This window comes from Petaurus breviceps, unplaced genomic scaffold, assembly GCF_028583685.1.
Source record: "Petaurus breviceps papuanus isolate PSGF00001 unplaced genomic scaffold, PetGlider_PUasm1.0 221, whole genome shotgun sequence".
Lineage (NCBI taxonomy): Eukaryota > Metazoa > Chordata > Mammalia > Diprotodontia > Petauridae > Petaurus > Petaurus breviceps.
In genome coordinates, this window is record NW_027185877.1 from 3,885,560 (window position 1) to 3,902,882 (window position 17,323).

Here is a 17,323-nt window from a genome sequence, read left to right on the forward strand (position 1 = left end):
ACCTAGAATCAGGAGAACTGGGATCAAATCCTGTTTCTGAAAATTTAGAAGCTGTGTGACCATGGACAAGTCACTTAACCTTTTTGTATCTTTATGGAGTAGGGCTAATGGTATTTGCACTAAGAACAACAATAGTTAGCCTTTTTATAGGTTATCTAGATAGAGTGAAGAACATGGAGTCAGGAAGACCTGAGTTCAAATCTGGCCTCAGACACTAGCTGTGTGACCCTGGGCAAATCATTTAATCTTTGTACCTCAGTTTCCTCATCTGTAAAATGAGCTGGAGAAGGAAACAGCAAACCACTCCAGTATTTCTGCCAAGAAGACTCCAAACAGGGTCACAAAGAGTTGATTGATTGATATAATTGAACAACAACAAGCCACAAAGCCTTTCTATAGCTTTTTTAGGGTTTACAAAGTGTTCCACACATATAATTTCATATCTTCACAACAATGCTAGGAGTTAGGTTCTATTATTATTCCCATTTTACAAGTGAGGAAACCGAGGCAGAAAGTGACATGCCTAGGGCCACACAACTAATAGGTGTTTGATGCTGGATTTGAACTCAAGTCTTCCTGACTCCATGCCTAGCACTTTACCCATTTTGCCACCTAATTATACTACCTAGTTAAAGAAGGTTATTGTAAGAAGATAGTGATGTCAACAGCTGGAAGAGTTTTTGGAAATCATTTCGATCACCTCCCTTAATTTAAAGGCAAGGAACCTAAAGTCCACAGAGGTTTATCCTTGCCCCTTTCAGCTCTAAATGGAACTTACAATACTAGATTATGTCTCTAAGGTCAGTTTCATTTTCTTTCTGCACTCTATTTTGAAAACTTAAATAGTTTTTGGCCCTCAAAAGGTAACTGTAAGCTTTGGGGAGATGTACTAGAAAGGGGGCAGATTTATTGGTGTTACAATGTACCTGTGGAGTTTTAGTATTTTCTATAAATGGAAGGAGTACTAATTTTGGAGTTAGCGAACTTGGGTTTGATTCTTTGTTACTTAGCAGATATGTGACACTGGAGAAGTCATTTACCTTTTCTGAGCCTCAGTTTCTTCATCTGGGCAATGGGGCAGATGGCCTTCACTAAACTGACTTTAAAGTTCCTCTAAGCTCTAAATCTTAGGATCTTATTCTACTAAACTCTGAAAATTGTTATGAAAATGATGATGTATAAAAATGTTCCAGTTAAGGGAGAAGGAATGAAACGTCAGAAGTAAGTGATGTACTTAATAAGTGTTAGTTTGTTATATTATGATTTGTATGTTATATTAAATTATAATATATTTATATTATGTTATATATTATATAAATTATTATATTGTTAAAATTATAGCATATTTATGTTGTTACATTATATTATAATATGCATTATATATACTATTATGATATTAGATTATAATAAATTAAACCATAGTTAGTAGAATGAAGGTACTGTGGGGTGGAGAGCTAGGGTAGAGTAGTTGAAAGCACATTGAGGGAAAGAATGGGAAGGATAATGGGGAGAAAACATGGCAGGTTTCAAGATGGCAGCTTAAGAAGTCACAGGTTAGAAATGGTTTGAAAGGGGAAGCTAGGCTATAGCTTAGAGAGAGGACATAGTAGAAAGATTGGATCTCCTAGGAGCACTGCCTAGGACATCTGTTCCATTGGTAAGGGAGATGGTGACAATTGTGGTTTCAATCAGAAACTAGTGGGGCTTAGTTGGAAAGAACCTTGAGCACTAATGGAAGACTATGACAGATGATGCCTAGAAGGAAATGTTCAACACTTTTAAACTTGAACTGTCACTGAAAGCAACAGTTCTATGACTGAGTGAGTTAAACTTCCACTAAGCTTAGCAAACAACAAGAAACTTTCCTGATGCAATTCAATTGTATTACTGGTACCTTGAAATTCCTTCACACTGCTCGGGTATAGACCAAAGCTGTCTTTGTTTATTAATTAGATTATAATAGACAAGATAAAAGAAAGGGGTACTGTCAGAGGAGGAAGAGAGAAAAAAAGAAGGGGAGGAAAGGGAGGATTGAGAGAGAAGGAAAGGGAGAGGAGCATGGGAGGAGAGAAGTGAAGGAAAGAAGAGAGAAGGAGGTGGAAAAAAGGAAGGAATGAAAAGGGAGAGGAGCATGGGAGAAGAGAAGAGAAAGGAAGGAGTGGGAGGGATGGAAGAAGAGAGAAGCATAGGAGAAGAGAAAGAAAAGGGAAGGGAGAGGTGTACAGGAAAGAGAAAGTGAAAGAAGGGGAGAAGGGGAGGAGAGAAGAAAGAAGGGAAAAGTCTCAAGGATACACCTTTAAATGGAAAAGTTTACCCCATTTTTACTCAATGGTAGTAGAAGGTAGGAAGAAACCAGATAAGAATATGAAGAAATAGATCCCCAACTTTTGATACACAGTAGACATTTAGTAAAAATGCTTATTAATCTAGTTATTATTTTTGTTGCTGCTGTTCATCCTTTGTTCTCAAAGAGGACCATATTGATTGTACTAATTCCAAATGACTGACTCCAACAAACTTCCACAAAGGCCTCTTGAAGAAGTGATCTCAGACACTGAATGGAGGGGATTCCCTAGTTGACACAGTCCTGCATGAGTATCTTGATTGTGATATTAAACAGAGTAGTTACTCTTTATCACAGCTGAAAAAGTGGCCAACCAGATCACCACAGTGCATTAGAAGAATCTATGACAATAGGTAATGCAATCAAAGTTAAATATCTCTGAAGGGGTAGAGCATCTGACAAGCAGTTCCTTCTGGCTAGGCTGCCCATAAAATTATTCTCCTTATGCCTGTGGGGTTCTTAACCCGGGGTATGTAAATTGGATGAGAAAAAAAAAAGTGCAGCTTTATTTTTCCTAACCTCTAAATGAAATTTAGCATTTCCTTCAATTATGAATGCAGGTATTATATGAACACAGTATTATAAGGCTTCATGAGACTGCCAGCAGAGTCCATGATACAAAAAGGTGAGGGATCCCTACTCTACTGTGGACCCAAGGCCTTGTTCTTCACAAGGCCAGCAGGCTCCTCTGTCTGCTTTTGTGGTGGGCATTTTTGCCTTAATACAAGTGATTTTTTTTTCTTCTATTGAGTTTCAGCACCCCAGAATCTCAGGGCATTGGTGTTCCTTCTAAAAGGAAAGGAAGCTCTCTGTTGAAAAGATTTCTGAAAAAATGAAAGGGTAACCCTATGGAAAGGATATGGTGAAAGTGAAAGAATGGGGGATAAAGGCTGAGGATGTAAAAAGGAAACCCTGGAAAATATTATATACTAAGACTCGTTAAGGGGGATCTCTACTTATAAAATGGAAATTGCTTGGCTTGAAGAGTGTTGTAAAGATCTTTGTGAGGCTGCAGGGAATAAAATGAGGACCAGGCAGAGATGTTGTATAGAATATTCCATGTAACAGATTGTGAATTACAATGAATATAAAAGTGCAGGGTAAGACAGGAAGAGAATGAGTTTGGCAGCCAGTTGGACAAGGTTATGGGGACAAAAGAGCCAGCAAGCTATACTTGTCAAGAAAGAACTTAGGTCATCTTGTTAGGAAGAAAAAGAAATGTAAGGAGGAGAAAGAAAAATTTTTATATGATCTGATACTTTCTGAGACAATAGAAATGGAGAAGCATATAAAAGTCAGAAACAGCAACAACTGGGTAAGGACTCTCTCTGATACAAACAGCTAGGAAACAGTCTGGCAGAAATAAAATATAGGCCAAAATACCATGCCATATACCAAGATAAGCTCTGAATGGTATATGACTTAGACATAAATGGTAGCATCATAAATAAATTACAGGAGCAAGGAAGAAATTACTTATCTGGTCTCTGTCTAAAAAAAGAGTTTACATTCAAACAAAGCATAGAGAAGATTAAAGAAAACAAAATAGACCATTTTGATTATATGTAATTTAAAAAAAGTTTTTGCCAAAACAAAGTCAATGTAGTTAAAATTAGAAGGGGACCAGGTAATTGGAAAAATCTATCAAATTTCTCCAATAAAAGTTTCTTATGCACAATATATTAGGAACAGATTCAGAAATTTATAAGAACAAGAGCTATTCCCCCAATAAGTAAAGGGTCAAAATATATGAATAGGCAGCTTTTAGAGGAAGAAGGCCAAGCTATCAACAATTATATGAACATATTCTTCAAAACAGTAATAACTGGAAATAGTCAAATTAAAGCAACTCTGAGGTTTCATCTCATATTAATTGGTAAAGAAGAAAAAAAATGAAAATGACAGCTGCTGGAAGAGTTGTGGTGTAAACAGTCATGGTAATGCACTGTTAATGGAGCTGTGAACTGGTCCTGCCATTCTAGAAACCAGTTTGGAACCATGCTCCAAAAATCGTTTATCTGTGCACAATCCTTGGCACAACAATACAATTAATAGGTCTTTACTCCCGAAAGATCAAAGAAAGAAGAAAAAGACCCATGCAGACAAAAATAATTGTAGCAGTTCTCTTTATAGTAGCAAAGCATTATAAGTAGAGCTGCTCAGTTGCTGGGAGATGGTTAAACTGAATGAGCATTATTGTGCTAGAAGAAATGTTGAAGCTGATTTTGGAGAAACTTGTGAAAATCTGTATGAACTGATACAAAATGAAATAAGCATAAGTAGGAGAACAATTTTGACTCTGAAAAATTAAATTCTGGTCAATATAATGACCAATCATGATTCCAGAGAACCTACAATAAACCATGCTACCCACTTGCTGACAGAGAGGCGGTGGAGTAATGAAAAACGAGATACACATTTTTAGACATGGCCAAAGTGGTAATTTGCTTTGCATATTTGTTACATGGGCATTATCTTCATTTTTCCAACGGGGAGTAGGGTATGAATAGGGAATGGGATGATAGCCAAAAAACAAAATAACAGCAAACAAAGAAAAAATGCAATAAAAAAAGGAAAAAGTTTTTGAGGCATTTAAAATGCAAAGAAGAGAATGGAATTGGTCTTCTTTTCTAGGTCATAAAATATGGAAAACCAGATAACTCAGAAAAGCAAGGGATATTGTCAGAAGAAAGAGAGAAAAAGAGAGAAGGGGAGGAAAGGGAGGGATGGAGAAAAAAGGGAAAGGGAGATCTGAAGTCCCATGTATAGACTTTTTTTTTTGGAGGGCAGTTGGGGTTAAGTGACTTGCCCAAGGTCATATGGCTAGTTTTTGTGTGTGTATGTGTGTTAAGTGTCTGAGGCCGGATTTGAACACAGGTCTTCCTAACTCCAGGGCTGGTGCTCTACTCACTGCGCCACCTAGCTGCCCCTATAGTCTTTTTTTTTCTTTTACACTACATATCACTACATATATGGAAATGTCCATTTTATTTGGTGTTTAAGTTCAGAATTTAAATTAAAACAACTCAGTAGGAAATTATATCACAGATAAAACATGCAAAGAGAAAAAAATTTGTAGTTAAAAAAAGATATCTAAATTTAGTGGATATCTGTTTTTGGTAAGATAAAATATACAAAGAGAAAAAATTAGTTAAAAAGATATTTAAATTTAGTGGATATCTGTTTTTGGTAGTGGGAGAATTAGAAATATGTACATTATATAATATGCAAATAACATTTATTAGTAAAAAAATAATAAGGATAAAATAGAATAGACAAAACAGCTTACTAAAAATGAAAATGCTAATAGAAGTATAAACACTTCCCATTTGGTGTCATTAGCATTATTGTAAATACTTACGACACAAGGACTCTAAAGCAATAGGCTACCTATTTTTATAAGGGAATAATATTTATATCATGTTTGGAATAATAAAAAAAAAACATGCTGTTACCTTTTCAGCTATTATATTCCTTGATCTTGTAAAATCCCAGGAGAATTCTATCCAAATATGCTACATTATTTGATGGTAAGATTACTAGGGTGGCATGGCATGTTTATATTTTAAAAGAGATATACCATCAAATTGTGAAGATGATCAATTGAAGCATATTCAAGGAAATTATTGTTTTTGATGGATCAAATGTTATAGAAAATGCAAAAAGGCCTTTATTACAAACAGAAAAACACAGCATGGCTTTTGTTCAATGAAAGTGATGTATATATTAGATGCCTTGATAATGTGTCTTGAGTTGGCCACTATCCCTGCTTCAAAATACAGTTAGATTCTGAATAGAATAAATAAAGCTCTTCTCACGCATAGCATATTCAATGCAATTTTATCCTGTACACATGAATATCTAGCAAAGCAATTATCGGAGTGCAGATAAGGGAAGCTGGAAATCTGAGTTCCATTCTTAGCCAACTAAAATGAATAATAATAATATCTCATGTTTATTTAGCACTTACTCTGTTCCAGGCACCTTACAATTATTATCTCATTTGAGTCTCACAGCAATCCTTAAAGATAGCCTTAGAGATTATTATTATTATCCCAGTTTTAGAGTTCAGGAAACTGAGACTGAGAAGTTAAGTGACTTGCCAAGGGTCACACAGCTAGTAAGTGTCTGAGACTGGATCTGAACTCTGATCTTGCCTAATTTCAGGCCCCTGTGTTCTATCCACTGCACCATGTGAGTGGTCTCACATGCATAGAAGGCAAATTTGTTCTGTTTATAGTGGCTCACTTACCTTCTTCACAAAATAGGGTAGAGTATGTTCTAACTCAACAGGATAAGTGATTGTCTATTATACTATATTTTGAGGGATATTTGGATTTATGATTTCAGTTGTGTGGGATACTGGAGTGGGGTGGAGAATTTAATTAATTTCCATGAATGATAACTTGTCTCTAACTTAGAATTTTCAAGAGTTTTCTGGGGGATACTGACAAGTTAAGGGACTTGCCCATGGTCATACAGTATTAGGTGGAGGCCTTGAATCTTGACACCAATGTCATTCTTCTTTCCACTAAATTTCTCAGCTTCTCTCCTAATACAGTTAATACTTTCCTGCCAAAGATGCTGCAAGTACAAATTACTTTTTTTAAAAAGGTTTCTGCCTTTTTTGTCTAGCACGGTAATCTGCTGTTCTCATTCATTTTTCTTAAAGGTTATAGAACTAATTAGTATATCTCCCATGTAGGCTTTAAAAGCAACTCACATTGTGGCATGGTTACCAGCGGAAGTCAAGATCATTTCTAAGTATATTTGGAATTCAATTTGCAAAGATTTCACAAATTGTTCATTTTGCAGAAACAATTTGGATCCCATCTGGTTTGCCTAGGGGAAAGTTCACTGGTGTTCATTGTTAAGGAAATCAACGTATTGTCAGGGAATACAAAGGTCCCTGAAATAGGAATGTGGATGCCAATGGATACTATGATGAAAAAATGCCATCTATCTGCAAATGGGTATGATGTGAATTGGAATGATAGCCATTCTCATTATACAAAGCCTGAACACAGGTACACTTAATGCCTTGTTTGGCTCATTTGCATGGAATCATGGAATCATCTTGACAGCTGGAGTGACCCTGAAGAGATGTCTGGGGTTTTTTTGCTCCATAAAATATATCACATTTTTTATGAGACATGACTACCAGAAAATCCCTCCCTCCCTTTTCATTTCCCTAAAGCTTGTTACACACAACTGCAATTCAATGCATTTTCAACTATCATACTGATGAACCATTTACTGCCTTTCCCTTTTTGTGATAGGTCTGGGCTTCTTCACAGTAGAATCCTGTTCAAATAAAGAGATTCCTGGAGGTTTCTGGATAAAGCAATGGAGAAACTTACAGAGCCACTAATTACTTATTACTTATTACCGGACATGCCAGTAATTGTGCCCTGACTTGAGGACATGGCAAGAGGGGCAGAGAGGATAAGAGCACTGGAGTTGGAGTCAGTCAGACCTGGATTAAAATCCTACCTGAGATACTTATAGGTTATGTGATGTTTTCATTTCATGTCACTGTGCCTCAATTTCTCTACTTGTAAAATAAGATTATGCTCAAAGCCTCTATAGTCCCTTCCAGCTCAAAAAGACCCAAACCAATCCTATAACCTTGGGTAAGTCACATTTTCTTTGTGGTTTTCATTATTGTTAATCTTATTATTATTCCAAACTTAGCAAACACCAAATAAAATGGATATTTCCACATACATAGCAAAACATAGAGAATTTCACATGAAACTACAGATCTTTATTATATATTTAGCTTGGTTTTCTTTTAAACTTAAATCCAATTCACTTGCATGTCTTGGCTCCCTGATGTCATGGTCCTCCTCTTCAAGCATGAAGGACAAACAAAAAAGTGTGTTCATTTTTTAGTCATGTCTGCCTCTTCATGACTCCATTTGAGGTTTTCTTGGCAAAGCTCCTGGAATACTTTGCCATTCCTTCTCCAACTCATTTTATGGATGAGGAAACTGAGGCAAACAGGGGTAAGTGACTTGCCTAGGGTCACACAACTGATATGTGTCTGAGGCCAGACTCAGAACTGGGAACTCAGGAAGATGAGTCTTCCTGACTCCAGAACCAGTGCTCTATCCATGTATCACCTAGCTGCTCCGGTTTAAAGTATATAGTAAGTTAAATTATGCTAAACTATAAACTATACTAATTAAACTAAAACTAAACTAAACTAAACAGGTTTTCATACCTGTACTTCTTTCTGGCCTTCCTTCTATTTTTTTTCTATGCCTTTTTTTTTGGAGGGGGGAAGGCAAGGTAATTGGGGTTAAGTCACTTGCCTGAGGTCACACACCTAGTAAGTGTGTCAAATGTCTGAGACCTCATTTGAACTCAGGTCTTCCTGTGTTAGGGCCAGTGCTGTATTCATTGCGCCACCTAGCTGCCCCCTTCTCTGCATTTTTAAAAAGATGCCTTAATAATCACAATGGTTCTGGGCCTCAGTTTCTCCATTTGTAAACAGGGAATGATGCTAGCATACTTACCTCACAGGGCTGTAGTGAAGATAAAGTGAAATTGTGTATATAAAGTTCTTTTTTAAACTTTAAAGCACTATATAAATACAAGCTATTATTATTATCCATTCTTTTCACTTTTGAATATCTATCTTAAGAGTAACATATGTGATACTGACTAATTTAAAAGCTTTTGGTAAAATTATGGGACTAGAAAGAAAGGGGATACTCATATATCTGGGAAAAGCTGAACACCTTGTGGCATATGAATGTAATGAAATATTGCTGAATGAGAAAAATGACAAATATGAAGAATTCCAGGGAAGTTGCTCAGCAGTGACCAACGGAGACTCTAGAGGACTTGATGGTGAAGCCTGCCTCCTGCCTGTGGGCAAAGAACTGGACATAATAGGTACAAAATGAGGCATATCTTTTCCAACTTGGTCAGTGTTTTGATTCGTCTTGCTTGACTATATTTATCTGTTATGGGGAAGGGGTAGTTATAGGGATATGAGAGAGGTGTTGGGAAGTGAGAGTAATGCTAGGTAAATAAAATAAATTTCATTGATGCTATCAATAAAACATAAAAAAAATAAAGCCAATGCCTGCACTAAATAGTAGGCTAATATAAAGCACGAAAGTCCTATTTACTAATACTGAAGCTTAAAGCTATCCAAACCTATTTGAAAAGAATAGTTATTCTCATTTGAGTACCATTAAAAGTACATACCAAAGAATAAAGAGCCAGAAATCAATCTTTTTTCATAGCTCCAAAAGTATATGCCAATTCAAGAAATATAACTGGAAAATATGGAAACAGACAAATCACACAGCCATCTTCCCAGTCTAGGATCTCATCACTTCTTGCCTGGACCACCATAATAGCTTCCTCATTGATATTCAATGCCTCTAGACTTTCCCCTTTCCAACCTTGATGAAGGTATACCAGACTGAATTTCCTAAAGCACACATCTGACTATGTCATTCCACTTCTCAACAAACACTAATGTCTCCCCATTACCTCCAGAATAAATAACACTTCTATTTAGCAAAGTCCTCCACAGTCTAGTTTCAACTAAACTGTTAGTCCCACAACCATGTATGCTATGGTGTAGGCAAAACTGTTCTTGCTGGTCTTCATACATGGAATAATTCTATCTCCCATCTCCAGGCCTTTGCATTGGCTACTACTCCCCATGCCTATAATGCATGTTCTTTCCACCTCCATGTTTCAGAATATCTAGTTCCCTTCAAGTTTCAGTTTGAGTGCTATCTTCTACATGATTTGCCCAATTGTCTTTGCCTTAAAAATCATCTTATATTTTGCATAAATGTATCTCCTTCAAATAGATTGCTTTTAAAATTTTTTTCAGTAAAAAAAAAATTCACATTGTATATTTTATAGTTTTTTTTTTGACACCACAAAAAGAGTGACTACAAAAATTTTTGTACATATGAATCCCTTTCTGTTTTATTTATCCTTTTTGGTAGTAATGGCCTAATAGTGGTATTGCTAGGTCAAAGAGTATATACAGTTTAGTAACTTGGAGAGCACAGTTCCAAATTGTTGGTTGGTTTACAATTACACCAACAGTGTATTAGTAATGTTCCTGTTTTTCCCCAGTTCCTCCAGCATTTGTCATTTTAGCTTTTTTGGTCAGCTTTCCCAATATGATTGGTGTGAAATAGAACATTAAAACTCTTTTAATTTTTAACAAATAAAAATTATTTCATGATTTGGATCAGTAATTTTTTGTATGGCTACTGATAGTTAGGAGTTCTTCCTCTGAAAAGTGTTTCTTAATATCCCTTGAACATTTATTACTTGGGGAATGAGTTATAAACTCATTCAAGTTTATAAACTTGAATCAATTCTCTGTATATCTTAGAAATGAGACTTTCATCAGAGAAATATTGAAAAGATTTTTCCCTGGGTACCTTTCTTTTTATTTTAGCAGTACTGGTTTTGTTTATGGAAGAACCTTTACATTTTATATAGCCACAAATGTCTGTTTTACCTTCTATGAGCATCTCTATACCTTTTCCATCCACCACCACACACTGCCTCCTTATACCTTACATGCCCTACTCCTTCCCCAACCTGATATAAGAGCAGAGGCTTCCTTGCTTTTCCTTGTCCAAGACACTCTGTGTCTCAGCTCTGGGCATTTTCTCTGGTCATCCCGAGTCTGGAACACTCCCTCCTCATGTCTACTTCTTAGGTTCCCTTGCTTTCCTTAAGTCCTAGCTAAAATCCTGCCTTACAAAGAAGTCTTCCCCAATCCCTCTTTATTTTAGTACCTTCCTGCTGCTGATCATTTCCTATTTGCCCTATACATTGCTTGTCTATTCATAGTTATTGGCATGTTGTTTCCCCCATTAGACTGTGACCTGCTGAGGTCGAGGACTGTGTTTCGCCTTTCTCTGTATCCTTAGCACATTGCCTGGGACCTAGAAGCTGCTTAATAAATGCTTTTTAACTGACTGGCATCTAAGTATTAGAGTTGGAGATGAGAATTAGACAGATGGAGGAGTTGTAGCACAAATACAAAAAGGACTGCTTCTACAGAATGGTAATCACCCAGGGAAGATGAGGCCAGTGCATTAATTAACACTAGGATATAAATAGTGGAGACTGGTGAGATTCAAGGTGAGGTAGAAGACAGGATGACTGCTGGAACTGAAGAGGTTACTAAGTCATTCAGTAAGTTCATGGAACTGTAAAAGAGCGCTGAATTTTATTAAGGGTATGTCAAGGTGGAGGAGAGCGTCAGTTATTGGCTTCAGTAGGTGAGACATGGGAAAAGGGTAGCTGACCCCCACACAAAGGGAAAGTTTTGAGTTTTTTTTAGTTAGATTTACATAGCCAGCAGTGTTGAATTTTGAGTTAGGAAAACTATTAATTCTAATTATATTTCACATATACTTACTGCTATTTGCTATTTCTTTTCCTTCCAGTTCAGGGCTTTGACATTCTCTCAGTGCTACACTGGGGGTAAGTCATTTAATCTTCCTCAGGTTTTGGATCTGTACAATGGGATAATGGTATCAGCTAGATCACAGAGTAAAGCATAAGGCTCAAATAAGACAATGAAAGGAAAGTATTTTAGATGTCTTAAAGTCATATATAAATGTGAGGTGCCATTGTTTTTATTACATAAAAAATTTATTCCGTATTGGTGAGTGGCGGTTAATATGAACAGGTTATAAAGGTTGGTTAAGACTTATTTTAACTAACACAAAGTGAAATGAGCTGAATCAGGAGAACAGTAACAGAGATAGAGTAATATGATCAGCTATGAAAGACTTAACAACACTGGTCAAGAGAATGATCCAAGACAATTCCAAATGACTCATGATGAAAAAGGCTAATAACTCCAGAGAGAAGGAACTAATGAACTTTGAGTACAGATTGAAGCATACTTTAAAAATTTTACTTTATGATTAATGTGGAAATATGTTTTGCATGACTATATACATATACAGACATATTTATATGTATATATGTATTCTATTTCTTGCCTTCTCAGTGAGAGAAGGAATGGGGGGGGAGAATCTGGAACTGAAAATTAAAATAAAAATTATGGTAAAAAAGATTTTCCTTGAAGTCTTTACAAATGAAATACACATTTTTATATAGTTAAGGTACAGTTGTACTTCAAAGAAAGAGAATTAGAAGCCAGGCAAGGTCACAGAGGTACTTCTCCCTCGAAGTAAGTATTTGAATTCCAAACTCTGTCAATCAACTCAATTTTTAACTTTGGGCAAGTCACCTGACCTCTCTAGCTTTCAGTTTTCTCTGTCAAATGAGAAGGCTGGACTAGGTTCCTCTTCCACCTCTAAATTTCTATGATTCCAAATATACTCTTAGCTTCTAAAAGTTGTCTTGATTTCCTAATGACATCTTCATTTTTGCATTTGTGACCTATGGATTTTTACTGAGGTGGGAACTCCCTCCCCTAGCAAAATATTTTCCTTCTTTAATTTAGAGCCTTAGGGTAACTCTTGTAAGGCTTAGAAAATTTGAGCCACATGCTCATTATCAAATAGCTAGTTTCAGAGCTGAGATCTGAACTCAGGACTTCCTAAGTTTAAGTTCGGAACTCCCAGCTGCTACACTTCATTGCCATATCATCATTGCTTTTGTTGTTGTTTATCCTTAGTTTTTGAAGGGGACAAGTGACATCATGGAGGGATGTTTTGGCTTTAGTGTGAGTTGACTTTAAGTGAGGCAGAGTTGCATAAAGTCTTCAGCCTCACTCTCTCTTCCAGACTCATTAAAGTCCAGTGGTAAGACAAAAGTCAAGATGACTGGTGATGGTCCAGGATGCAGTGGATGACCCTGGTGTCATTTATGTCTGTCCAAGCTCTGAGACTCCACAGTGCCAGCTTCAGCTGCCTTCATGGCCATTGGAACAAACTGTTCTCATCTGCCTGTTCTGCCAAGGGTGGGGGATGTCTTCATATGCTTGGGGTTGACACCCCCCTAACTCACAATGAGACCTGTTGGGTACCTTCAACCTGGTCTACCAAGATGGTTTTACTGGGATGTAGCTACTGGGCATGCTACAGCTTCTTGGAGCAACAGGTGAGGATGTCAAGAGAGGACCCTGGCATGGGGTCCTCTAACCCTAACCCCTTTTTAGGACTGCTTATCCAACCAACTGGTCACACATTTCATTATTATCAGTGTAGCACTGAGAGAATGTCAGAGTCCTGAATTGGAAGGAAAAAAAAAACAGAAGGCAAAGTTTCCCTGGTGTATGCTAGTTCCCAGCCTCAATTTTCTTCAGGCTGCTTCTTATGCTATTATGCACACTCAGTAGGAAAGATTAAAGTGTGTTCATGCCTTCCTGTGTGTGCTTCCAGGATAGAGCAATCATAGGCAACAATTCCTAAATGGCTTTCTCAAGGTCTTTCCACAAAAATGTTCAGTTCATTTACGTAAGAGGGTTTCTCAGAGGAGCAGAACAATATCCAAATACGGGTTTCCACATTCCTTTTTTTGCATCCTGGAGCTTGGCTGAGTGAAACAGATTGACTGAAAGTACCCAGGATACACTGCCCCTCTATCAATAAAGAGATTACAATCTGCTCATCTCTGCCCCATTGAGATTTAAGGAGGTCAAATGAGATCATATTTATGAGAGTAAAAGCTCTTTGGCAGAAAGAAGATAAATATGTCTAGGGATGTAATTATTCTTAGTTATCAGCAATGAATTAGGCAAAAATACCAACAATTCTAAAATTACCATTTAAACTCGACTGTCTAGACACAAGTTCAATCATATCACATCTCTAGCCTAGATCTCCCAGTGGCAAAGTATTTGGAGGCTTTAGAGGAGGAATCCATAAGAGAAACTGGTGATTCTGAGAATGAAGCTATTTTGGATATGAAGGGTGACTTTTAAGGTAAGAAAAGTATAAATGTCAGGAAAAATTGGTTGCAGGATATTTTAAATACATATTTTACAATGAGAACCTTAGGGTTACATTTAGGTCCTACTGAAAATAGTTGTGTTTTATGCTTTAATTAAAAAATGAATAAAAAGATCAATGGAGATAGTTTGAAGGTCATTCCCTGAATATTTTGGGCTATAGAAATGGTACTCTTGAATTGTGATGTCGAAAGCAACAAAGTAATTCAGAGTTCATTCTTGATAATGGCGCTAGTTCATATAAAACAGAAAGACAAACAAAAACTCTTTAGCCAAGATTTTGTTGACCAGAAAGAGTAGCAAATTGACACTAGGGACTTTGTTTTGAGAACCTGTGTTAGGGGAGCTTCAGAGCTTCCAAATTCAATCCCTTTGGTACATTGCGATTCATCTGTGCCCACTGGTTGTCATAGAGACAATCTTAGCCATTCCCAGACAGCCGAGCCTCAGCAAAGGAAGCAGAGGAAGCGAGTGGAGCTCAGAGCATGTAAGAGTGGTATGAGATAGACAGAATGCAAGCTTGAAGTCAAAAGCTAATTATCCTTTGTCTCTGTATCTCTAGCCCCTGGAACAGTGCCTAGTCCATAGTAGGAGTATAATAAATTCTTGTTGGTTGATTGATACATTTGAATATGGCAGATGCTGTCTCAGCCACCACCTCTACTGTGTAAGTGGGTGCATAGTAAGCAATGAAGAGTTAGGTGAGTGCTATTGCGTCAGTTGTAAGTCAGTGGGGATGTAGGGCTTCAAAATAAACTGTCCTAAGCTATGATCAATCAGTCAATCAATCAAGAAACATTTATTAAGCATCTACTATATGCTACTGTACTATATAGTAATACTTTACTACACACTGTTGATACAAAGGCAAAAATGAAACCCCTCCTGCTCTCAAGGAAGTTACATTCTACTTTTAAGCAGAAGGTACTTTCCTAAGATGATGACTTTTCAGAAATGCTTTCAAAAAGGTGAAAGTATAGGACTTGCAAAGCAGAGGAGGAAGAGGAGAAGTAACAAGTTAGGTGGTTGACTGAAGAAGGAAGAGAACGGTAAAATAACATTTTTTGCACAATCATTCCCTGAAAATGTGTTGATGAATACTTGGCCATCTTTAATGGTTTCATTTGCTAATGACATAACTGAACAAATAATTTGAAGAATAGAGAAAGTTTTACTAAAGCCAAAAGGAATCTATTGACCTCCTTTTTCTCTCCCTTTCCCCAACTCTTTTTCATTTCATATATTGATGGTGATACTGACTTTGGCACTTAAAATGTAAGCAGCTGGCATCAAATGTTTAGAAATGAAGGATTTTGCCTTTTGATTGAGGCTTCTGCCTTTTAGAATAAAGATGGAACAAAAGCACAATGGATTGTTCATTTCCTGATTCTTACAGAGAACTGAGTTTTCAAAAGTGGTAGCTTAGCATAAAGCATAGACACATTAGATATGCCAGGCTAGAATGCTTATTTCTGTACCATGAGGACTAGGACTGATGTAACCTCTTTTCCCCTTCTGAATTCCATGTAATGAAAACTTTTACAAGTGATGTCACTTGCCTCATATTTCCTAATCAGTAGCTCCTATGGGGAAAACAGAGAAAATCAGTATGGAGTAGTAAGTTGAGCACAAGGTAGGGTATTTGGGTTCTGTATCTGCTCATAAATAAATGAATGGATTGGGGCAAGATGGAGAAAGTGTCTTAACAGCTAGAAAGTTGGTCCTATAGTCAAGAAGACGTGGGTGCAAATCTTGTTTTGTCACATGTCAGTTGAGTGATCCTCAGCAAGTCATTTAACTTTTTGATGCCCAGGCAACTGTCTAGAATTGTGTTTTCAAACAGGTACTTAGATGTTTTGGTAGAGGAAGTTTCCTTACAGGGAATTTCCTCAATGGAAAAAAATCACAGATCTGGACCAAAAAAAATTATCTTGAACAAATATCTTTACTTTTTTTGGACCTCCATTTGTTCCTTTGTTAAGTGAGAAGGGGTGGGCAAGATGATCACTTTCTGAATTCCCATTTTCTGAATAATCTATATTCTAAACCCATAGCAATTTTAAAGCAAGTAGTTGATTGGTCCAAGAAAGAATCAGATAACAAGAGGAAAAAAGAGAAAAGGAAAGGGAATACACATTTATATAGCACCTTCAATGTGCCAGGCACTATGCTAAGCATTTTTACAAATATTATTTCACTTTTTAGGACTCAGCCCTGAGTGTGAGAAGTAATTGCTCATTATGGATGGTAATTCAAAGTTTCATTTGCTTAAAGGAAAATTTTTCGTTCTGTTCCAACAAAACAAACAAAAAAACCTCAAATAAAAATCCAAAACAAAGCCTGATAAAATTATTGGGGAAAAAGTGTTACTATGACGTTTTTAATATGTCAGTGAACTCATTACCAGATACATGTGCTACATTTTTCAATTTAAAGATTTAATAATAGTTCCTTCCTTGTATGTTGCATCAGTGGAATAAGGGGAAGGCTTGAGACATCCTAGATGGACCTTCTCACCCTGACTCTGTCCCAAGAACAAAGTAAAGAATTGTATTGGGTGAGATGGCAAGGATAGGTTGTGATTTTTGTACAGATGGAAGGAGTATCCCCATCATGTTCTCATCAAAGTACTGAAATGTCTCGCACATACTAGGTGCTCAGTTTGCTCATCTAGTAGTGAATGGAAAAAAAATAAGGCAGGCTGATACTGGGCCATTAGGTCTTCCACAATGAGGAAAGTAAACTACTTACAATTTGTGTTCTGAGGAGGCCTAGGAACTAGAAATAGAAGTCAAAAGGGGTCATCAACAAAACATATGGTTATTAATTGGTAAATGGTAGGGAATAGTGGGGTGCAAAGAGAACTAAACTTGGGATGCTGAATGTGGGAGCCTGTTTGAACCTGAATTCAAATCCTGACTCTGCCACTTACTACCTATGTGACCTTGGGTCAGTCATTTATCATCTCTTTAATCCTCAGCTTCATCTTTAAAAAGAAGGAATGGGAGACCTTGGAAGGTCATTTCCAACTCTAGACCTATGTTTCTATG

At 36.8% G+C, this 17,323-nt stretch overlaps 1 protein-coding gene and 1 long non-coding RNA gene across 6 annotated transcripts in view; one reads left to right on the plus strand and one right to left on the minus strand.

The window, feature by feature from the left end:
- The window catches only part of SYT1 (synaptotagmin 1), a 766,356-nt gene that overhangs the window by 143,364 nt on the left and 605,669 nt on the right, over positions 1-17,323 (minus strand). The gene's annotated exons all lie outside the window — the stretch shown is intronic.
- LOC138166378 (uncharacterized) overlaps positions 1-17,323 on the plus strand; it is a 73,117-nt gene that overhangs the window by 5,747 nt on the left and 50,047 nt on the right. The gene's annotated exons all lie outside the window — the stretch shown is intronic.